The following is a 24,912-nucleotide window of genomic DNA, read 5'->3' on the forward strand; positions in this document are numbered from 1 at the left end:
AGGTTCATAATAGTTAAGAACAGACGAGTTTTGTTTTCGGCGGAAAGTTTTAGCAACAAGTTTAGCAGCAGTTTTAGCATAAGGTTTTGCTGTCTATATTTTATTTTTTCCTACCATTTATGACATTTGAATGAACTCTGAAAAGTGCAGAATTTAAGAAAGATTAATTTAATGCTTTTGAGTATGGTATGTTGATGGCATATTTGTTCCTTAAAACAATACTGCTGATGATCTGGATTTTCTTTCTATACTGAACACTTGAAATGAAAACATACAACTTAATAGTTCTGAAGTTGATCTCAAACATCTCTTCCCGTTTTGGACGTACAAGCTACGAAATCCGATAATAAATTTCAGATGAGTATTGTTCGTAACTCCTTTGCTTTTTCTCTTTGTCCCTTCTCACTCTGCTTGCTACGACCATATAAACAAATAGTTACGGCTTATTATACTTTTTTATAGGGCAAATTATTTATGACCCATTCCTACCACTTCAGCAAAAGATCTTAATATTCTAAAAAGGCACTGCTGTTTTTAGTGGTATTTCTCTGTGGTATTGTTCTAGTGGTATATGAGTTCGATGTATCATCGACACATCTAAGAAACTTTCTAGACCTTCATCGTCCTGAATTCTGAGTTTTCTAATAAAGCACACCTCAGTACCTTCTACTTACATACTCTAAATTTAGCCATTTTCTTTCTAAATGCTCCAAATACTATGGTTTTTCTCGTTTTCGCTTTCTTAATCTGCCAATAAAATTCAATTCTCAATTTATACAAGTCTGACAGTCTGTCTTTATACTAGACCTTCATTCGCGGGGATTTATACAATTCGTTGTGAATGCGGCTTTGCTTATACAGAATAAATTGGCAGGTCTTTAAAATTCAGGATAAAAGAAACATCCGGTATGTTAAATACGAAAAAATGAAAAGTCTTATTATTTAGATGGAAATTATCGCTACTTAAATAAAAACCTAATTATTTAGGCAAAACATTATTTTGATAAAAACCCCAACTTTTATGTTTTAGACGCCAAAATTATTAATTTGCCTCTCAATTTAGATTTCTTGAAATTTTCCGAAATTTATATGGCATAGCAATTTTATAAATGACTTAGCATTCCTTCAGAAGACACTAATAATCTGATTCCGAGCCCATCTCTCTTCTTTCCCTCAAATAGTTCAATTCCTGTGCGAGTCACTACAATTTCTGTTAAGTTAATATCAACACCGTTAAAGTTGGACCTAATTCCAAACAAGCTGAAATCAGCTATTTTTTCAGTTTTTTTCTCAAAATTAAGACCTTAGTACTCCGTATTACAACCTCATCTATTAATTATTCATGCTATTTCTTCTTAGTTAAGCTGCGTTAGTTCAGCCGTTTAAATTTTAGCCTGGTGTATGTGCATTTTGATATGAATTGAAAAACTGGGCTGTAAATAAAAAAGAGAAGTGAAGCTTGCAACTGAACGGAAACTCGACCAGAGAATTTATTTTCTTAAAATATTCTTCTCTTTCTGTGATTTATTTGGGATTTTGTTTAGTAACAAGAGAACATCAAATCAAATATTAAAAACAACAGTAAGGAGAACGTTATTTTTGGTTCAAGAAATATAGCAAATCAGACTGAAGCCGGTGCATATCAGGAACAAAGGATTAAGACCCTCTAGTCTGATAGACTGACTGCTGACTCAGCGAGAGGCAAAATTCTGTCTTTCGTATTCGAATTAATTCTAAATTAAAAGACGCTCTTTTCTTTTCCTGTACCAACATTAATTGATGATCAGTGTAGTTAATATGCGAGATAAATATTTAATAGAATAAAACTGTACTGAAACGAACTTCGCTGAAACAGAATCTCGCTAAACTGTAAAATAGGAAAAAAAAATCTGATGTGTACACCACATGACTTCCTTGTACGGAATATTAAATTATACGCACTTTTTCTTGCATTTCATTTAAACTTATTGGATTGAATTAAATCTACTTCGCCGACAGCACATAAACCACAATAGAATAAATGCATTCTTTAAAATTCACTCTAGTATTTGTTTACCATAGCGGCACTCTGGCGCTAGATTCACTTAACAGTACTATATTTCGCTCATATTATAACTCATAAGGCACACAATTTATATCATTTAAAGAATACAATTAACTAATCGTTGCCACATGTTCTATTCAAATACTACAATAAAGCTAGAATGATGTATAAAAGAAATTAAGCAAATAAAACAAAAAAGAAACAGTTTTTCACAGACGATTGAGTATTTCTCATTCAATTAATTCAGTTCTCACTTCGCGAGAAGGCAAAAATACATAAAAACTCAAAATATCTATATTAAAAATTACGAAGTAAATCTTAAACACTTATTTCCTCGAAAAAATTCCAGAAAGGATTAAGCATGATTTAATTGGCAATAATAAACGAAGGCCTTATCTTTGTTGTTGCGAAGCTAAGTTTCTCTAGATTGGCAACAAATCCACTAATCTGCTGTTTCAAATGTAAAAATCAATGGCTGCCATAAAAAAAAAGGCTTAGCGGAACTTAAACAACTTTAAAATTGTTGATAATTCTAAAAATATTGCATAGAGATTTACTAAAGTCATAGAAACCTTAACCGGAAGATAAAAACAACATAATTCAATCATTTTAAAGCAAAAAATGTACAATTTACAAACATATAAGAGTAAAGAAACTGAGATCACTGAGCCGGGTAACAGAGTGGATATATATATATAAATATATTTATATACGTTTGGTGCGGCCGATTGCAACCAAAATACGAGGTGCACATCTACATGCTATAGCAGTCCTATATACAAATTTCAACGTTCTGAGGCTACTCGTTTTTGAGTTATGCGAGATACATACTTAAGTACATACGTTCGTACTGACGCCACGAAAAATTCTCTTCAGAATTCATTTTAAAGCAGTTTCACAATTTTTTTGGAGGAAAAAATTCTTTTATTCTGTCCTTACGTACAGATATCATGCAAAAACATCGTTAAATTTAATTCGATAGCGGTCAAAATGGATATTTTCGTTGAAACATGCTGCCTGAAACTTTTCGCGATTACAATACTTCCTTTTTACTTCGTACAAGGAAGTAAAAATAACACTGAATCACTGGATCCTGGAAAACAGTCATCTACAGTTTATATTCAAATAACGTTTTTTACACATTCGTTTTTTAGGGATAAATGCATAGAATATGATGAAGCCAACCAAACACAAAATATTTTATGCAAAAACAGGACGCTTTCAAATCTTTATGCAGGGCATTATGGGAAAGGAAGGAGAGCCACTGCCATTCATAAATATTATGAAAGAAACAATTTAGAAGATGACTGATTATTTTCAACAGTGCAAATTGATAAATGTATTATAATACATGCATTTGCTTTAAAATGTAATGCATATAATAATAAGTGATAAATACGCGTGATATATCTAATAAAAATGTGATACGTGTAGAAATAATTCTATTTCTAGCTATCAAAAATGGCTTCCATGGCTTATTCGAAATATGACTCAGTTCAGTTGCGTCGGATAAGCAGCGTTATGCAGCAAAATAAAAACTCGAGATCACGTAAGTTTTTTGCTAGTAGAAATTCCAGGTAGGAGAAGCTAAAAATAGATTTTTCCCGTCTAAGACACTCTGGTAATCAGCAATAAGTTATTAAATTAATCATAACAGTAAGACAAGCGTCATGATGCTTGATATTATTACTTTAAAAGACGGAATAAGTATGATAAGCTCTTAGAACTACTTTTTTGCATCAGCCCAATTAAAAATCCCAGTTGGAGAGATAAAACAAAATACTGGAGTTTTAAATTAGAATCACAACATGCATGAAAACGAAAATTACAAGTTAAAAGTCTAAAATGTACTAAATAATAGTAATTCCAACAGCAAAATAATTGGACAGTAAATGTTTAGCATTTCCTACGCTTAAAGTAACTTTCACTTTGTTCAGAGAAAAAACAACTTTCACTTTGTTCCTTTTACCGGAGAATATTACACGGCAAAATCAGCAGTTTCGCTTTCTAAAACTTATTGAGCTTAAATTCTGGATGCTAATAATTTAATTTTAACTCTTGATGTTATATAATAAAAACAAACTGAAATTTTTATCTAATGTTTAATCACGCATCGATATTCTCAAAGTAAACATATTTAGAAACTGTCGCTCTCCAGTGCATGTGTTAATTGTACTCCTCAGGTTATTTTTTATCCACTCACAATTTTGTTTCCAGCTATCATGGTAAAAGTTTATAATATTCCGTCAATTTTTCTTCTCTCACAAGAAATGAAAGCCAAGGAATCATTTTTTACAGCATGTTAAATATTTTTCACAACGATGACAGATTCAAGAAGCTCGACCACATGAAAATTAAATAAAATTCAATCTCATAATAGAAATGATTTTATTTAAATAGAATGTATATACTATTTTAAGAGGAAATCTGCTTGTTCTTTCTTCATCTATAGATCAATACTTTAAAGAGAACTGAAATTCAAAATACAGCTAATTTGCAATCTGGTGAAGAATACGGAAGGAAGTAGTAAAGATGATAATAAGTGGCTAGTTAACTTAAGCTACGTTACCAAATACATAAATAAAAATTACATAAAAAATTTTGATGAAATTGGCAGAAGATCTAATAGCATAAAAATAGTATTTCGCAAGAAAAAATATTTTATAAGATAAATTGGCCAGGTGATTTTTCAAACCTAAGTTTTGAGAAAGCAGTGAGAAAATTATTCGATGTAGACTGTAGTCACCTTTCACGGTACTATGTAACCGATAGCAATATTTTCTACTGTTTATAACGATACCAGTAACCTCAACATGCAGTAACAAGCATTATTTCTTTAGAGTAGTTAGGCAGTTACGTTGGTATTAGCAATCACACACACGCTCAGTTTAAATTTGTAAATCAAAGTTAGCCCCCCATGCACCTAAATGTCTTGTCAGTACTCTTCCTTTATATAAGCTGAATATTATCGAAAAATATGGTCTTCTAATATGATTATTTTGTCTATTATATTTGTGTGAAGATTTTTCACAAAGTTCGAGAACATTGGTTTTGTATTTGTTAGCAATGAAGTTTCCATTTACCAACAAAGAAATCTGTCCTTATGGGCATCCAAGGGAGGGCACCCTAAATTTATATGTGGCCTCTGTTTTAACGGTTCTCTTAGAGTATGTTACGTGGATAGGTGTCTGATTCTTTCCATGTGTTGTAATGTCGGGCATCATATCTGGTCTTATTTACAAATAATTCGCATTCATTCACATAAATGCACACCTAATTCTTTGTTCTTTATTGAAACGAAAAGACCACCTATGATAAAGGCCTAGTTCACTAAACCTTATAACACATAGTTTTAAAAGATGATACAGTTCCTCCGATAATTACTATGGAACAGAATCATAAACGAATTTGAGTAGGCATTAATCAATCTAATACATTTATTAAGACATTTTTTGGAATTAAACTTCAGAATAAAAACATGCATCATCAGAAAATAATCCCACATTTTATGAACAACGGAAATATTCGCATTCAGTAATCGTGCTGGGTCTGAAGACTTTGCTTTATCTCAAACTGGCCTATGTTACTGCATCATAGTTCTTCCACAAGTGATATATTAAGATATTTGTTACAGCTTCTTGTTTTTTTTTATATATCGAACATAAGCTATGGGGGGAAAAACGCTTCGCAAGTTGTTTCAAAGGAATATTCGCGGTAAAAGATTTTTTTTTGAAAGCTTTTAGATATGGCACCTTGCTGTTCAATATTTCACTCTCTCTTGTTATGAATTATGAAGTAAAATTTATGGTAAAAATTAATATTTAACCAAGTAAGCAAACTGCAAAAGGATTAAATATAAATATAAATACACTTCGCCAACACCTTTCCGATTTTTCTCAGAAAACGGCAACAGACAGAAAACGGAAATGACTACCTAATAAACTGAAGTTTTACTAGAAAAGAAATATTTATGAAACATCATACATATGTAAATGCAAATCAAAATATAAAGTTTCATTTTTGTCAGCTAACATATACTGAAATTGTGATACATACCTTATCCGGAAACAGTCAAATCAAAAAGAAGGAAAAGGTGCTTGAGTACTTTTCTGAATGGCAGGCTAAGACGTAGATGACTAATCAGCGCAAATCTCAACTCAGGTATGAGGTCTCTGATGATGGGAGAAAGATCAGTATCCCCTGTCAATGAATCTAAAAAATAAATCAGCTTACTTAGATCAAAGGTCGATCTGTGGTGTCTTTGCGCCAGCTTATCTCAGTTTTGAGCCAATAACAATTCTGATAAGAAGAGGTAATTTTTGATTAACTGGTACCTATCTACTTTTGACTGAAATCAAGTGTTTAACTAGGCAAGCTGTCACCAGGTCATTGATAAGTTTTAACATTTCTCAATTTCAGAACGCATCCTAAGTAGCACCTTCAACATTCAAAAGAAATGTATATAGCGTAAAGAAAAAAATTATAAAGTAGCCTTTTGATGTGCAAGAATGCATGAGAAATACAGGTAGAAATGTTCATAAAGTAATAAAGTTCTTCATAAAGTAACTGGTTGTACACTGTAGAAAGCCATGAAAGTGTATTAATGCAGCACATAAATATATGATACAGAGAGAAAAATAGAAATTCCAAAATATTGGGCCATTCCGTGAAAGTTCTGCGGTTTTTTATGGTAAATACAAATAAAGCAGTACAAAAACATAAAAAAAAATTAATGGAATCACATAAGTACAATTTTATTCTATGACTTTTTTCCATTTCTTCAGCAGCTGGAAAATTCTTTTTTTTTAAAAAAAACATCAATAGGTTTATTCATAAAAAAGTTACTCAGGTTGTTTGAAAGTCTCCAAAGAAACTAATTCTAGGAATTCAAGGAATTTTGAAGTAATCTGACGACATTGAAATCCAAGGAGAAAGATATAGTGTACATGGGAGATGACACAAAACATCTCAACCATCTTTGTTTGACACTCATCGAAATGTGCATTCATCGAAGAATTGGTCAAGATAACTTTTTGACAATTGGGCAGTCTGGACGCTTTGCTTCAATTTCTGCTTTCAAAACTGCCATTTGGGAACAGTATTTTTCCGAATTTATAGTCTGATTTAGTGATAATAAATTATAGTATACAGTTCCTTTGCTGTCTGACCAAACAAAAGCGATGTTATTAAAGGAGGTTCTTTTGGCTTATCCCATTACCTTTTTTTCTGTTACTGTTATTGCATACTATCTATTTATCTATTTATTTCTGTTATTGCATACTATCTATTTATCTATTTATTTCTGTTATTGCATACTATCTATTTATCATCTCCGGTAATAATCCGTTTCAAAAAAGGAGCTTATCCTTTTCCAGCAAATAGTAATCACATGCTGAAACTAAAGTAAGCATATTCTGCCCTTTTAAAAAATGGGGTATCAATACATTAACGCAGCTTACATACTAAATCTTTTCCAAATGGTTTTTGAAATATTTAGTCTGTATGATAATTCCTGAGCTGTCAGAGATAGTTTAATACTTCCATATTTACATAGAATGATGGTCCAGAGGCAGCATCATCTCCAGGGCTGAGGTTTCCGTGCTTAAACTCCTCAAACTAATTTTAAACTATGTCATCAAAAACAGCACTTTGTTAATAAATATCAGAAATTTTACAGGCAGACTGGCAATTTTTCTTTTTTAAAATAAAAGCGCATATTAAGACGAAAATGAACTTCTTTCATTCTTAGCACCGCATTGAAACATAATTTATTCTGTAATACATGCTAGAATTATACAACATAAGCAGAAAAGACTGTATTTAAATATTTGCTTCGATCAAGGTCGCACCTTATCAGCGGTTACAAAATAATTAGAAGAAAACGCAGTTTGATTTGAAAAACCGAAGAACTTTCCGAATGACCCATTATTTTAATTGACATTTTCTATACCTTCTTTATCATCCTCGATTTATTTAATTAAAAAACTGTAGAGGGTAGAGAAGTGAAACTGTCATCTGTCATATGCCTGTGGACGCAGTGACGACTAAGTAACATTCATCTACATCTCAGACTTGTGACAAGTGATATTTGCAGGCTTCCCTGCCATGAATTTGACAAACGGGCTTCCCTACACACAAACTGTACATACACCCTTCTTCACAGAAATTCTCAAGTCATAAATATCCAAACTTTTGTTAGGATTCAAACCTAAAATTCTGCTGGCAGAGGTGTAGTAGCAATCCCCACTTGCTGATAGAGAAGCTGGCGAGCATGTTTATGCTAATAATTATGATATGAAGGAAAATTAATACATTACTATGAATGAAGAAATATTTTGTAGAAGATTCATCAGGATATACTAGTGTAAAGACTGTTATAGTGTATTTTATGTTAATTCACCCATTTTCTTATGATTTGGATCTGTACTATCACTCCTGATTTTCGTTAAGTCTCACCGGGATATAAATGAGTTAAGGCTGAGTTCATGAAAGTTTCAGGTGTAGAGCTACACCTAAAACTGTACAAAATAAAAGATATTGCAGGCTCATCCTTGTTTCAGGAAACCTGTAAATGGTGTTGTTCAGATTAGTAGTTTCAGATTAGTAGTTCAGATTAGTATGGTTTCGTAATAGATTGAATGCACAAGTCCGATAATAGGTTAATAAAATTCATTTTTATCAAAAGAAATATTTCAAAACTCTGGAATTTTCCACAGAAATTTTCGCACAAGTGTTCACAATATCTCATAGTGATTACAATTCAAACTGCTAAGAAAGTTAAACACAACGCAATGTAAAGAGCATCTAAAGCGAATGCTAATCTGATCTTACGCTGAACTCACAAGAATAACAACTGTAGCTAACTAGACACCCAACAGCAGAAGCTCTTTCTTCGGCCTCAAACAGTTTTCAACCCGCCGGCGAGATATTTCTAATATAGTTCGGGCGCCTCTTGAGCGCAAATACGCATGCCCCATTCTCACCAAATTATTCTCAAAATAGAGTGGAAGGATGGGGACTTCCTTTCTCTCGAGCATATAAATTCTCTCTTTCCGGAGAAGAGAAGACTTTCACGTCGCAGCAATTAATAACGTCACTTTTGGACAAGTCCACGTGTTTTGGCAGAATTCCAGAGAAAGTTGCGTTTGTGACGACCAAATTATACTTTCTGCCTCTCGAAATTACTGGAAAGCAAAACGAACGGTGAAATTAAGGTTACAGCTAACATAGTGGTAAATAACATTTATTCACTTTCAATACATATTACGGTTATAAAAGGACAGAACCAAACAGTCGCCACATGTTCGCCAAATTTACCGACATTTGGCAAGTTCACGCCAAGTCTGGTGACAAAATAAGTTGCCAAAATCGTTGTCAGCTTGGTGATATCTCGCCAAATTACCGAGATACCCATTTACTCAATGTTAAATGCACTTACTTCGCTCTGTATTTTTACTTTTCCGGCATATCTTTCTCTTAAAATTTGTCTCACTCTACATTACACAGAAAACTACAGTAATTTTACTTATAAGTCCGCCCACCAGCGGCCGAGCGGTCGCTGAACACTGGTAGTTCGGTCCGAGGTTCGAATCCCGCCAAAAGGGCTGGCAGCATGGGCGTTTTCGTGGTTTTCCCCATGTGTAACGTGTATACGAGCCAGTTTCCCTTAGAAAGTCCTCCACGAAGGCATCCCTTCCCTTAGGCAGATAGCCGTCGAGGCTTTGCCATAATTACACACACACACACACACACACACTTATAAGTCCACTAAAATCACCTATTTAAGCACAAAAATTCGTAACATTATTATTATTATGGGGACTAATATATTACCTTGGAGTCGGAGATCACTTCATAAAACCACTTCATAATCTGAAGTCATAGATCAGTCTTCATAGTCATAGATCACTTCATAGTCTGAAATTGTCTGTAGCGCCATCTGTTAACTGATGACATCCTACAGATGCTCGTTCCATCCTGATGGCATGCATCTTCGCGTGTTGGAAAAGTGGCTATCATTGTCTAGAGATCTGAAAATTATAAAAAAAAAAAAGTACAGGAAAAGAGAATTTTACGTTTCGTTGAGGGAAAAGTGAACGTCATCATCGTGAAATCTCTCCATTAGCGTCATCTGGATCAGTCCGTCTGAATTCGTCTTCGTACATGCGTCTTCTTAAACATCGTCTCGATACGTCTTCTAAATACGTCGTCTTAAATTTCGTCTGGATACGTCTTTTAAATTCGCCTTTTTAATATCATCTCCCATAAGCCTCCTTTAATACATTTCATCTTTAGACATCATCCTTCATTCTTCCTAAAACAGTTCGCACCTTTAAAAAATAGTCTTTTAGTCAAATCGAGAGAAATCTATCAAGATACTGCATTTTCAGTAATTTTGTTTGCTTATGTGTTGCTGGTGATGTTAATGAAGTTTTTCTGGTAGTGTTTAATTCATTATCTTTAGCAAACAGTTCTTCTTCGGGAAAATGCTTCTCTTCGGAATCTCCTTCAGCGGTGGTATTTCTCCTCGATGGCTTCAAATCTGAGTGTATTGTGTTTTCTTGAGTTTCTTCTTACACTTATTCATCGTTAACAGCATCATTCTCATTTACCATTTTACAAAGAACAACATTTCGTAAGCAATAATCTTCACAGTTCAGACTTCAAAACGTTCTTATAACCTTTATATCTTCATCAGTTTCTTCAGCTTTAATTATCTTAAATGTTACACCATCTTGAATTGCCATATAAGAATTTCTACTCGTATAAGTCTGTGCTTGACTGTGTAATTGTAATCTTATAACCTTCATTTCCATCTAGATATTTTAGTACAAATGTCTTTCTTGCCCATAATTTTTTTGAACGCATTACAATCTGCCACGATTTTAAACGAAATGCCTAATATGTACACTTTAAATTTTTTGAGAGCCTCTTCGACTGCTTTAACTTCTAATATGTAGCTTGAATATTCAAGTTCAATATCCGTCGTCTTCCTATTCTGATTATCAGTTACGGATTTCTATAACAGGACAAAGGTGCACCGTAACCATTAGCACTAGCATCAGTTTATGCTTTCGGATTATAAATACACAAAACAGGTTCAGATGACAAGATGCGTTTCAATTCGTTAATAAAGTTCTTTAGTTTCGAATTTGAATTTAGAATCTTTCTTCAGTAATCCTCAAGTAGATTTGCAATTAATGGACAATTAGGTATGAATTTTATGCAATAACTGGTTAAACCTAAATAACATTCAACATCTTCTACACAATTAGACTCGGAAAGTTAATTACTGCTTTAGTTTTAGAAGAAGGCTATAATTTCTTATTTTTAATTTTGTGACTTAGAAACTCGATTTGAAGTTTTAAAAATTGGCACTTCTTAATGCTTAGTTCTAATCGATATTCAGTCCGTCTGTGAAACAAGTTTTAATTTTTGGACTCCTTGAGTTTTGTTTTCGGTGGCATAATGATATCATACAAAGTACAGATTACTACAGTGTTATCCTTTAAAAGATCACGAAATATGTCGTAGATATATATTTGGAAAACGCTTTGGTTGTTAGCAAGACCAAAGGGGACTTTTAAATATTTAAATTGTCCATTTTGAGTTTTGGAAGATGTGTATATTTTTTAAGTTCTTCGTCTACTTCAACATGAAAAAAAATCATTTTTCAAGTCTAATACATCATTGCTAACTCTAATGTATCAATGGCGTGATCAATAAATGGCAATAGAAAGCGAACGCTAATTATGTTTTTATTCAGACGTCTAAAATCTACACATAGTCGTTGAGAGCAATTATTTATTTATTTTTTTTGCTTAACGTAACATTACTTGAGTAATAGGAACAGCTAGATTTTAAGATTTGTTTATCTAACCACACAGACATCTGATCATCAGTTTCACGCTGCTCTGCGAATAGGAAACTTCTCGACGTACAATGGACTGAAAACTTATCTGTCAACGCTAGTCTCATCTTCAGGGCAGACGTTTTTATTTTATTCAGGTTAAAATACGTTACTAATTGCAGTATTTCATTTGGGTGTACCCAGTCTTTAACGTGATTTAAATCGATTTCCTTGTCATTATAAATATCAAGAATGCACATTAAATTGTTTTTGAATTTCGATTACTTTTTCATTTACAGTTAATTGTCCTTGCCTTATAACATCTGTACCAATGAAAGCTTGTAAAAACATTTCGTTTTCTACAATAATTCAAATATTTGATCTGAATGAAGAATCATCAATTTCAAATTCACCGCCAAATCTCCCTATAGGTTTAATTTTCTCAGTTCCCTATAGATTTAATTCCCCCCCGTTAACTGTAGATTTTCCTGCTTATGTTCAGGGGAACTTATCTTCTACAATATATATCTCCATATCTATATATTGTGGAGGATAGGTCCAATATATACAACATATTTTTTATTTATTTTCAGAGGCTGCATTTGAATTTTGTCGAATGATATAAAAATCGATATTCGTAGAAAAGGTTTTTAGAACTGAAACTAGAAATAAGTATAGTCGAAGTAGCCGCGGCTAAGACAATGCTAAAAGATACTTTAAGACAATGTTAAAGAAATAATTTCTCAAAATGTATCCGCAGCAGAAAGAATTGTTAAATAGACAATAGGAACGCAGTAGAAGGCAATACATTATTGCCAATAGAATTATACATTATTGCCATTAGAAGGTAATGTATTGTATATGTTGTCATCTACCCGAAAAAAGCGCTTATGAAGGATTCTATGGCTTTTTACGGAAAGATAAAATATCTTTTAAAACCATCTCCTAAAGAACTGGTGCAGGAAACTAGCCGTAAGGTATATTTCGAGCCCTTATAGGAGGGGTCAGGGATCTCTGGATTCGGAAGACATGGCAGTTTCCCTTTTTCATTTCAAGAGTAAGAGAACGGTGTAGGAAATAGTCGTCCGAGCCAAAATACGGGTCTCAAAGCACTACTCGAATAAAGAACGAGAAGATTTTCGAATAACTTTTTGGTATAGTCCACAATACAATCTTCCGAAGTAGCAATTGCAGCACAGTATACCGGAAAACTGGTAACTGCTTAGAAGTTATGTATAATATCTGTATTACGACTTCAAAACTAACCATCTCGCCTGTGACGAATATATTCGTAAATGCAAGCTTTTACGGAATGATAGTATTGTAGTCAGTTTTGCTCCAGACATTTTTCAAGCATCAGAACTGAAAGCACCTAAACAATTCTCCCTGTTTTCATCACTCATTAACTGATGGAGTAGAAACCTCACTACCCTTCAGCCTATTAAACATTTACAAAGAGTTTTACTCTCTTCTATCTCTATTTTAAAGTCACAAAAAACAGATTATCACCCATATGGTGCTGAAGGCTCTTGCCAACGACAGGCGCAGTCTTGCTCTCCTTGCAACCATGAATTTCGTGAGCTTGTCCTGATGTTGCTGTCAGGCAAGTGAGATTAGCCACACAAGTCACAACAAGAGCGATTATTTTTTAACTCTCATAAAGATAAATCTGCTTTATTTCTTCTTTTGATGCTTTATTCATAAAGCCTATATTCGCTGAGCAAAGGTTCCACAGAAGTCATCTCGGGAACTACGATCAACGTTACTATTATGCACGTAGAATGAAAATGATATAGGATTCCTATTTCATAACAAATTTCGAAGTTCATTTCCATTTATCATTACCGTTGCATTATGATACTCACTTATATTCTGGTGTAGTTGAATATTTTCCCAAGTATTAAGTACTGCTTTATACACATAAAAGTCTTAAGAGTTATCGGCTTCGAAGAAATGTTCAATGATTTTATTTACTCCATTTACTCCTTCGAAACCGGAGACATTCAAAAACTATAAGTATTAAAAATTTAATTAAAGTTGTGTTTTTCTTTAACTAGGGTTGTGCTGCTTATAAATATATATAAAGATAAATAAGTGTCGAACCCTCTTTCACCAGATTATTGAAATTGCAAATATTAAAAAACATACTGTGGTCGAATTTTCTGTATTGGATAATCAGAATGTTTATAAAGAAAGGATTAATAATATTCGGTACAAAATTAATAATAGTGGACAGCTGTCCCTATATTAATTTTAAAAATTATATTAAGCGAAATATGTTAACAGGTATTACGAACAGTCAAGCTTAATTTATTCATTGTTCCATCATCCTTTTCAATCATGTTACTTATATTCGCTCAGACCACAATGTTATGCAAATTAAAGCATGCGCAAGAACGTTCAAAATCTTGCAAAATTTAAAGGAAGGCAGGGCCTGGGTAGTTAATCCAGCCCCTGGGATCGCACTGGGCGCAAACTATTTAGGATTTAGAGATGCATCGAGAAACAAAATTTAGGAATGGTCAAATTTTTAGAACTTAACGAAATCAATGGCAACAGAATTGCGAGAGGCAAAATGTTTGGGTTCTGGCAAGTCAGTAGGTAGCTGAATTTAAGACCTTTAGAGATTGCAACGGACAGTAAAATATCTTGCAGCAGCTCTGACTGAAACTCACAATTTCTTCCATCAACTACTAATGCAGTAATTAGCTAATGGAAACGTTTCCTTTAAAAAACTTTTAATTTCTTTTGCATGATAAACTTGAGGAAACCTTTACAGATATTAAAAGCAATACCGATTCCCTCCTTAACTGAAAAGAAGGAATGCAAGAAGAGCTTATGTTATTTATTGGAAAAGAATTAATAATTTCGTTTACAGAAGATTGCTCCTAAGTTTATAGTTTCTTCAGGAAAAAATGCTTTTTAACCTAAACAAGAGACGCGATAAACGTTAAACATCCCGTTCTAAGCAGATTCTAACTTTTAAAAGTATAATATACGTTTGAAAAGGATCATTGAACTATAAAGGAAACCTTTAAATAAGTATTTTAGTATTCACTGACAGAATAAAGTATACAGTCTGATCATTCTTTTTTTTTTCAAATATTTTTAAAAATTTCATAATAAAGAATTTTATTTCCATTGCCTTGAAAAAAATGTAAACTATTACATCAATGAATGCGAAATGTGTTTATAATCTAACTGTACAACCTGTAATTTAAAAACTCTTTTTTGCAGTTTAATTTCGCGGTTACATGTAATATTCTAGAGTTACACTGAACATTTCAATGCAATAATATAGTCTTGAAAAGAAGATATTTTGATTATAAGGTATTTCTCCCACTTTCCTAGCGTCCTTCGTGGTGTAGTGGTTTTGCACGCTGGGCCGGTATTCCAGAGGTCCGTGGTTCGATTCCCGGCGAAGGCGGTTGCATATTTTTCATCTTTTCTGGCTTCCAAAAAATCCTAATGACTCTACAGTGGCGCCCGAACTAAAAGGGTTGAGGATGATGATTCTCCACACCCAGGATTTGGCGACTAGGTCTCCTAAAACCCTAGTCGCCCCTTAAAAAGGGGAGTATATAAGGTATTTGTTCCACTTTCCTAGCGTCCTTCGTGGTATAGTGGTTCTGCACGCTGGGCCGGTATTCCAGAGGTCCGTGGTTCGATTCCCGGCGAAGGCGGTTGCTAATTTTTCATCTCTCTGGCTTCCAAAAATCCTAATGACTCTACAAGATATCTATTGCTATTTATTATAAAAGTCTGTAACAAACAAAACGCGTTTGTCGAGGAAACTTTCAGCAAACTGTAGCATTCTTAATGAAGTGTATTCTTTGTAAGAAAAGAATAATATTGTTGGAAAACTAAATTGAACAGTTCATCTCAAATAAAGATTTATTTTTTTCCTGGAGTGAATTGCTTTCAGAAAGTGCTTTCAGGCAGTGTGAGACGTAAAACGGAGATTGCAGTGCATAATGCATTGGACTGCTGAATAAAATAATTTATACTTTTTCTTCCTCTTACCAACAACGATTGTGGTCTTAGTACCAACCAATGCTTTGGCTCCCAGTGCTTTTAGCTAGCTTGGATTTCAGGCAAGTTGGATGGTTATTCTCTTTTATCTGATAATTATTTTCTTGACTTTTTGTGAAAATACAAGGGATAAAATTATTTCACACAACTCGAAGCCTAAATAAAATAGTTTTTTTGATGTAAAACCTAACGTCATAGATATATCAATGCCACCAACTAACAAAAGTATTAAACCACAAAACGATATTGATCTTTTGAACTTCTGCACAGAATTTGATTTATGTCATCAAGGAAGAAATATCACTAACGAAATTTCTACTGCTAATAAAATTGAAGACGTATCTGAGAATATATTTTGGATGAATGAAACTAAAATTCATGAAATTGAAGAACGATTTGATGTTGATACAAATGATACAAAGGGAAGAAGCCTTTTAGCAAAAAGTAGAGAAAAGCTTGAAGATCTAGATAAACATCAACATTGGATAAAACAAAATCTGGTATCGGATATATGAATGCATTTTCACATCACGAAACAAGCATGAACATTGTCATCAACAGAAACATGAGCCAACAAGATGACACTAATTTAATATACACAGGTGTGCAAAAATTAAGGACGAAGTCGAAAAATTAGCATATCAGCTGAACGAAGAGGCAGAGCGGACAGAAAGACCAATCAGGAGATTAAGTAAGGTGATGTACGGTAGCACATGCGCAGATATGCAGGTAGACGTAATGGGGGAGTGTCTGAGTAGTATAAAGCATGTTGTCGGTGTAAGATCAGTATTTCTGGCAAAGAGATTGCACGCCGTATAGCAGTTAAAATCACACCGAGTTGCTGCCTCAGCGAGAAATGGCGAATAATCAATCTGTTAGACGACATCTGGATGCTTTTACCCGAGGTCGAATCATTGGGAAGTTGGAGGAAGGCCGCAGTGTGTCAAGTGTGGCTGCAGAGTTCGGAATTGCTCACAGCATCGTTTCACGACTTTGGAGACAATTTCAAACTACAGGAACAGCTATCCGGGGGTTTAGTAGTGGTCGTCCACGAGGAACCACACCCGCAGATGACCGGTATATTGCCTTACAGGCCAGAAGAAACAGGCGGCAGACAGCGGGAGAAATCGCTAGACACACGACACAGGCGACTGAACGACCGATATCGCGTTTTACCGTGGCCAGAAGACTGCACGGTGGTGGTCTGTTTGCACGACGCCCTGTACGGTGTGTACCTCTAACGCCTGCCCATCGGAGAAGGCGTTCTCTGTGGTGCCGGGAACATCGGAATTGAACAGACAATGAATGGGGACGAGTACTCTTTACAGATGAGAGCAGATTCAGTCTGAGTAGCGATTCTCATCGCATACTCATCTGGAGAGAGCGGGGAAGCCGCAATCATCCCTCGAACATCATTGAAAGGGACAGGTATGGAGATGGCGGTGTTCTCGTTTGGGGAGGCATCATGCTTGGTAGTCGTACAGACCTTCACATCTTCGACGCAGGTTCAGTCAACGGGACCCGTTATTGTAACGAGATTCTTCTTCCACACGTGCGTCTTTTTAGAGGCGCTATGGGTCCGCAGTTCTTTTTCATGGACGACAATGCACCATGTCATCGCACAGTAGCTGCCGAACAGCTCTTAGAGAGTGAGGATATTGAGCGTATGGATTATACCTTACCACTAGTAACGATTCCGGAGCTTCGATTGGCGCTGCAAGACGAATGGGCAGCAATGCCTCAACAACTCATTGACAACCTTATTCTCAGCATGGGCGGACGCTGTGAAACCTGCCTAGCAGTCAGGGGAGATCATATTCCCTATTAAAGACCGGATGTTTCTTGCTGGACACCCATCACAGGGATGTTTCGGCCTTCAGTCGCATTGCACTCCATGCTACTTTTTCAATAAAGCTTCTTTTTATCCCTCTGATTTCTCTTTTAGTAAGTGTTGCTTACATTACTCATGTCCTTACGTATTGGGGATCTTACGGTATTAAATGTGTTGATTTGGAAAGCTTTTGTACAAAGTTATATTGAAAAAACCGTCTCGTCCTTAATTTTTGCACACCAGTGTATTTCTGGACACATGTGATGAAAGCAATGTCTCTGCAAACTGTCAAATTTTATCAAAGGATATAAATAAATGTTTTGAATCTAGCACAGTACACCAATTAAAGAAGATATCAGACATGAAAGTTTCAGTGATGTACCAAATTTTGACGAAAATGTTACTAATGATGAAAAACTGGGGAATATTTCATGTGCTAGATCTCGCTATAGCGAGTCAAAAGATGTCGCTGATATGGATGCAGAAAACAGTGAAACACCTAATAATCAATGCATAGAAAATGAAATTTCGGCTAACACCGAATTTGGCATCAAATGTAAGCACACACTCGAGCAAAGGGAAAAGATCAAAAGAATTCGTGGAAATATGCACTGTAAAGATCGTGACTTGTAAAGATCCTGACTTGTAAAGATCATGACTTATAAAGATCGTGACTTAAAGAGAACGTGAAATATAAATAATAGGACAAGAACTTGCATTTTACGGTGTGGCAACAAGAAGAGGATTCGGAAGATTTTTATATATATTTTTGTTTAGAGAGTTTAATGTTTTAATATTTTAATAGTTGTAAGAGTTTCAACTGTAGTAGTTAAGAGTTTAAAATTTTGATAGTTAAGAGCTGCAGTATTTATTTTTTTTGGTTCTGTTTTAAAATTCAAATAAAAGTATTTTGTTCATTCTGAAAATTTAGCTTTATTCTTCCTACAAGATTCAATATTCATTATATTGAAATAAGGAGTGGATTTTTACTGGCGCAGTCGACAGGATCGGAGTTTCTCCGCATATAATTACGAACCAAAATAACTTAGGTGAGAGCTCAATTTACCTTGTAAACGTAAAATAATTAATTAAGATTATGAAAAGTTAATTATTATTTCCGTCATGGAATCTTAGTTTATTTAGTTGTCAAAGTAATGAATACGCCAGTGTTCAAATGTAATTTCGTTTGACTCGCCAGAGTAGGTGAACAACAACACATTAAGTATTGATTTCACTGATTGATTTTCATGCCGAATACAATTAAATTCATTGTGAATTATATTTAAATAGAAAAAGAAAAGAAAAAAAAATTTAAATTTTATTATTATTATTATTATTATTATTATTATTTATATAAAACTAAGAGTCTATTGGCTGAATAAAATCGAGACATGGCTTTTATGGGACGTGGGAAAAAAAAGGATTTGCTGGCTTTAGCTGCTGAATTAGAAATTCAAGTAGATCCAAGTATGAAAATCGTGGCGATAAAAAATGAATTAATTCAAAGTGATACATATGATGAAGCATTTGCTAAAGAAGTGTTTTTAACGATTATTGAAGAGAGGAAAAGAAAAGAAGAGATTGAGGAACAACGAAGGAAAGAAGAATTAGAAGCACAGCAGAAAAGAGAGCAAATGGAGTTTGAATTGAGGAAACTCGAAATTGAATCTCGTGTTCGACTAACACAAACTCCACCAACAAATGAAAATGGACATCATAATTTTGATTTAATTAAGCTTATTCCCAAATTCAATTTAAGACACGATGATATTGTGATTTATTTATCCTTATTTGAAAGACAAGCTAAAAGGACAAAGATTGATCCTAAAGATTGGGTTTCATGTTTATTGACTTTAATGCCATCTGAAATCATTCAATTAATTGGTAGGGAATCTGAAGAAAATTTTGAAGATTATGAGTACATTAAGGCCGTTTTATTGAAGAGATTTAAATTAAATCCTGAAAGCTTTAGAAAAACATTTGTGATGCACCAAAAGAGCGCTGAAAAATCATGGAGAGATTTTTGCTACGAAATTACAAGTTATTTTGAAGAATGGATCAATGGTCTTGAAATCACAAATTTTGCTGCGTTAAAAGACTTGATTATTGCTGACCAAATTAAGAAAAGAGTACCCTATGAAGTAAGAGACCATCTTCTTGACGACTGGGCGAAGTTCGTTTCTCCAACCAAATTAGCTGATAAACTTGACGAATATGACAGTATTCGTAATATCTCAAAACGGACTGGTGGTAATCCATCAGCAGACAGAACTAATAAAAAATGGCAACCTCATTCTCCACTTCCAGAAAGAGCTTTCAGAAATAAATCGCTGTCCGCTGAAAACACGCCAAGAGTGTACCCATCCCGTAAGAGTGACGAACCACAAAAGCCTAGTTTCAAACTAACTTGCTATAATTGTGGAAAAGAAGGTCATACATCTAAGTTATGTACCAAAAATCGGATACCAAGAAGTGCTTCTGCAACAGCACAAAACAACTTAATACAAACACAAGCACCCCTTACAGAAAAAGAAAAACCAGAAGTGCTAACTGCCAAAATCTCTATTCCTGTTTCAAAGTCAGTGGACGTGTCTAGAAACATAGATGAATTAAAACTTGTCAAAGTTAAATGTGGAGATATTATTCTAAATGGAATCGTAGACACGGGAGCACAAATTTCAGTAGTCCGTGAGAAATTGGTTGACAACATACCTTGCGAAGGAGAAAGTAAAATAGAGATATCTTCTGCTTTTGGTGAAAACGAAATTACTCCACTAAAGATTTTCCAGATGAAAATTGACGATGATTTTCACGGTAGAGTGTCCATTACGTGTGCTGTTTCAAAAAAGCTAGTTACCGATTTGCTATTGAGTTCTTCAGCTTATGAAACACTCTGTGGGAATATCGAACTGTTTAACTGTGATCGTTATTGGGATGCACCCCCCTTAGAGTACAAAGAGACAGATGATAAACCGTTACCAGTTGAAGAAAATACTACAAATTTGGCTGTTGTTAATCAGCTTTCCCAAGAAAACATAGAGTCTCGGAAAACAACGAATAGAGTAAGACTAGAATTCAAGACACATCAAGAACAAGACGAAAATCTGAAAAAAATGCTTTGAATGGGCAAATAAAAATCAAAATTCATATACTTTCGATGATGGCATATTACTTCATTCCGAATATATCTGTGGTGAAAACATTAAGCAAGTTGTGTTACCTTTAGAAAAAAGAAGGGAAGTCCTAAGAATGGCACACGAAATCCCTCTTGCCGGCCACCTCGGTGAGAAAAAGACAATTCAACGAATCAAGTACTCATTCTTTTGGCCTACTATTAAGAAAGATGTTAAAAAATTCTATGAAAGTTGTAAAGAATGCGAATTGAGGAGAACAGTTACGTACAAAGATCGAATCCCAATTCAACCTATTGTTAGACCGGAAACACCCTTTGAAGTATGGAGCGTGGATTGTATCGGGCCATTAGAACCTCCATCCAGGAGAGGTCATCGGTTTGTGATATGTGCAGTTGACCTATGCACCAGATGGGCAGAAGCCACCCCCGTCAAAGACATAAGTGCGAAAACAACATGCAACGTTTTGATGAGGCTTTTTACTCAAACTGGATTTCCAAAAGTGATTTGTTCCGACCAGGGAACTAATTTCACAGCCAAACTCACCCGAGCCTTTGAGAACTTACTTGGTGTGTCTCCACGATTCTCCACTCCAGGACACCCCGAGAGTATGGGTGCTGTCGAGCGGTGGAATAGAACCTTAAAAGAGATGATGAACAAAAATATCCAAGAACATGGCAGAAACTGGGATTTGCATCTTCCCTATCTCCTGTTTGCCTACAGAGAAGTGCCACATAGCACCACTGGTTTGTCTCCCTTCCAGATGGTATATGGAAGAATACCACCAGGACCATTATCTTTGCTGAAAGAGATATGGATAGGTGAACGTAGCATTCCAGTAACAGCTTCCCGTTCAATTGAAAATTATCTACAGGATCTTTTAGAAAAATTAAGAAAAGCTCATGACATTGCATTAGCAAATTCCAAAATATCTCAAGAAGAGTACACTTCAAGATACAATTTACGTTCTCAAGAAAAGACTTTCAATGTTGGGGACAAAGTCCTCGTGCTAATGCCATCATCATCACATAAATTGCTCAACACGTGGCAAGGACCAGCTACCGTGATCAAACTTACCAGGCCACACTCTGCCAAAATCGAAATGGAAAACGGAAGTATTAGAGAACTCCATGTAAATAAGTTAAGGCCTTATATTGCTCGTGTAGATCACGTTGGTATCATTTTTGACCAAGATGAAGAGTTTCGAGATATCCACTATGCACCAGGAGATCTTATGAATAAATCTGCTGATGATATCTGGACCTATTTACAAAATTTGAAAGGTGACTTAAAATATTACCAACGGGAAGGACTATTTAAAGTACTAAAATATTATGTAGATGTTTTCAGTAGCAAAGCTGGTCAAGCCAATGTTGATGGTCATGACATCAAGGTTACAGAAGAATGTAATCCAAAAAGATTGAGGCCCTACCGTGTTCCTGTTTCACTTCAAGAGGAAGTCGATCGTCAAGTTAAAGAACTGTTAGAATGGGATCTTATAGAACCCAGTGACAGTGACTGGGCACATCCTATAGTATGTGTTGCAAAAAAGAATGGAGGCGTTAGACTGTGCATAGACTTCAGGCTTTTAAATAGCTTCACAATTCCGGACGCCTATCCGATGAAGATTGCTAAAGATTTACTATTCGAAATAGGGAAAGCCAAATTCATAACAGTTCTCAATTTAACCAAGGGATATTGGCAAATTCCTATGAAAGAAGAAGCTAAACCCTACACAGCATTTATCACTCATTCCAGCCATTACCAATGGAAAGTTCCCCCTTTCGGTTTGAAAAATGCTGGAAGTACCTTCCAAAAATCGATGGATAAGGTGCTTGCAAACCATAAGAACTACTGCCGTTCATATATTGATGATGTGGCAATATTTTCTGAAACTTGGGATGACCACTTCTATCACATCGACCAAGTGTTTCAGACACTGAGAAACGCAGGTCTAACCGCAAATCTAGAAAAGTGTGATTTCGGAAAGAGTAACGTGAAGTTTCTAGGACATGTAATAGGTTCTGGCACTCACTCTCCAGATCCTGAGAAGGTAGAAGTCATCAGAAATCTGTCTAAGCCTACCACTAAAAAAGAAGTCAGAAGTCTTTTAGGGCTAGCAAGCTACTATAGGGATTATATCCCAAATTTTTCTGAGATTGTTTTACCTCTAACAAAGCTTACAAAGAAGAATGTTCCAAATAATATTCCATGGGACTCTGAAAAAGAAGCAGCTTTCAACAAACTTAAAGAAGAGTTGATGCCATCTCTGCATACTCCGGACATCAGCAAGCCCTTTCAACTCTATACGGATGCATCTGCTTTCGCAATTGGAGCGTGTTTAGCTCAAAACGACGAACGTGGCAAAGAAATGCCCATAGCATTTTTCAGCAAGAAATTAACGCCCTGTCAACAACGATGGTCAACCATCGAACGAGAAGCATTTTGTGTCATCGAAGCCTTGAAAAAATTTGACACATGGATTTTCGGTGCCAAAGTGCAGATTGTGTCTGATCACAATCCCCTCACCTACTTGACCCAAAGCGCCCCTCATGGTGCTAAACTGTCTCGTTGGGCCTTAGCGTTACAACGGTATAACATGACTGTGACATACCGCAAAGGAAGTTCACATGGAAATGCTGATGCTTTGTCAAGGTTAGCTGTTAACTCTTTCTCTCTCAATGAACTCTGAGCAACATTGTCTCTACGGTGACGAATGTGCTTCTTGTGGGGGAACTTGTAAAGATCGTGACTTGTAAAGATCCTGACTTGTAAAGATCATGACTTATAAAGATCGTGACTTAAAGAGAACGTGAAATATAAATAATAGGACAAGAACTTGCATTTTACGGTGTGGCAACAAGAAGAGGATTCGGAAGATTTTTATATATATTTTTGTTTAGAGAGTTTAATGTTTTAATATTTTAATAGTTGTAAGAGTTTCAACTGTAGTAGTTAAGAGTTTAAAATTTTGATAGTTAAGAGCTGCAGTATTTATTTTTTTTGGTTCTGTTTTAAAATTCAAATAAAAGTATTTTGTTCATTCTGAAAATTTAGCTTTATTCTTCCTACAAGATTCAATATTCATTATATTGAAATAAGGAGTGGATTTTTACTGGCGCAGTCGACAGGATCGGAGTTTCTCCGCATATAATTACGAACCAAAATAACTTAGGTGAGAGCTCAATTTACCTTGTAAACGTAAAATAATTAATTAAGATTATGAAAAGTTAATTATTATTTCCGTCATGGAATCTTAGTTTATTTAGTTGTCAAAGTAATGAATACGCCAGTGTTCAAATGTAATTTCGTTTGACTCGCCAGAGTAGGTGAACAACAACACATTAAGTATTGATTTCACTGATTGATTTTCATGCCGAATACAATTAAATTCATTGTGAATTATATTTAAATAGAAAAAGAAAAGAAAAAAAAATTTAAATTTTATTATTATTATTATTATTATTATTATTTTTTATATAAAACTAAGAGTCTATTGGCTGAATAAAATCGAGACATGGCTTTTATGGGACGTGGGAAAAAAAAGGATTTGCTGGCTTTAGCTGCTGAATTAGAAATTCAAGTAGATCCAAGTATGAAAATCGTGGCGATAAAAAATGAATTAATTCAAAGTGATACATGTGATGAAGCATTTGCTAAAGAAGTGTTTTTAACGATTATTGAAGAGAGGAAAAGAAAAGAAGAGATTGAGGAACAACGAAGGAAAGAAGAATTAGAAGCACAGCAGAAAAGAGAGCAAATGGAGTTTGAATTGAGGAAACTCGAAATTGAATCTCGTGTTCGACTAACACAAACTCCACCAACAAATGAAAATGGACATCATAATTTTGATTTAATTAAGCTTATTCCCAAATTCAATTTAAGACACGATGATATTGTGATTTATTTATCCTTATTTGAAAGACAAGCTAAAAGGACAAAGATTGATCCTAAAGATTGGGTTTCATGTTTATTGACTTTAATGCCATCTGAAATCATTCAATTAATTGGTAGGGAATCTGAA

General features: G+C 34.7%; 1 long non-coding RNA gene across 1 annotated transcript in view; it reads right to left on the minus strand.

The window, feature by feature from the left end:
* LOC118205518 (uncharacterized) overlaps nucleotides 1-24,912 on the minus strand; it is a 154,994-nt gene that overhangs the window by 45,858 nt on the left and 84,224 nt on the right. The window contains exon 2 of the long non-coding RNA XR_015044410.1: nucleotides 6,101-6,256. This is a non-coding gene — a long non-coding RNA (uncharacterized LOC118205518). The remainder of the gene's footprint in view (nucleotides 1-6,100; nucleotides 6,257-24,912) is intronic.

This window comes from Stegodyphus dumicola, chromosome 12 (assembly GCF_044657685.1).
Source record: "Stegodyphus dumicola isolate Sdum_Otavi_A_Nest chromosome 12, ASM4465768v1".
Classification (NCBI taxonomy): domain Eukaryota; kingdom Metazoa; phylum Arthropoda; class Arachnida; order Araneae; family Eresidae; genus Stegodyphus; species Stegodyphus dumicola.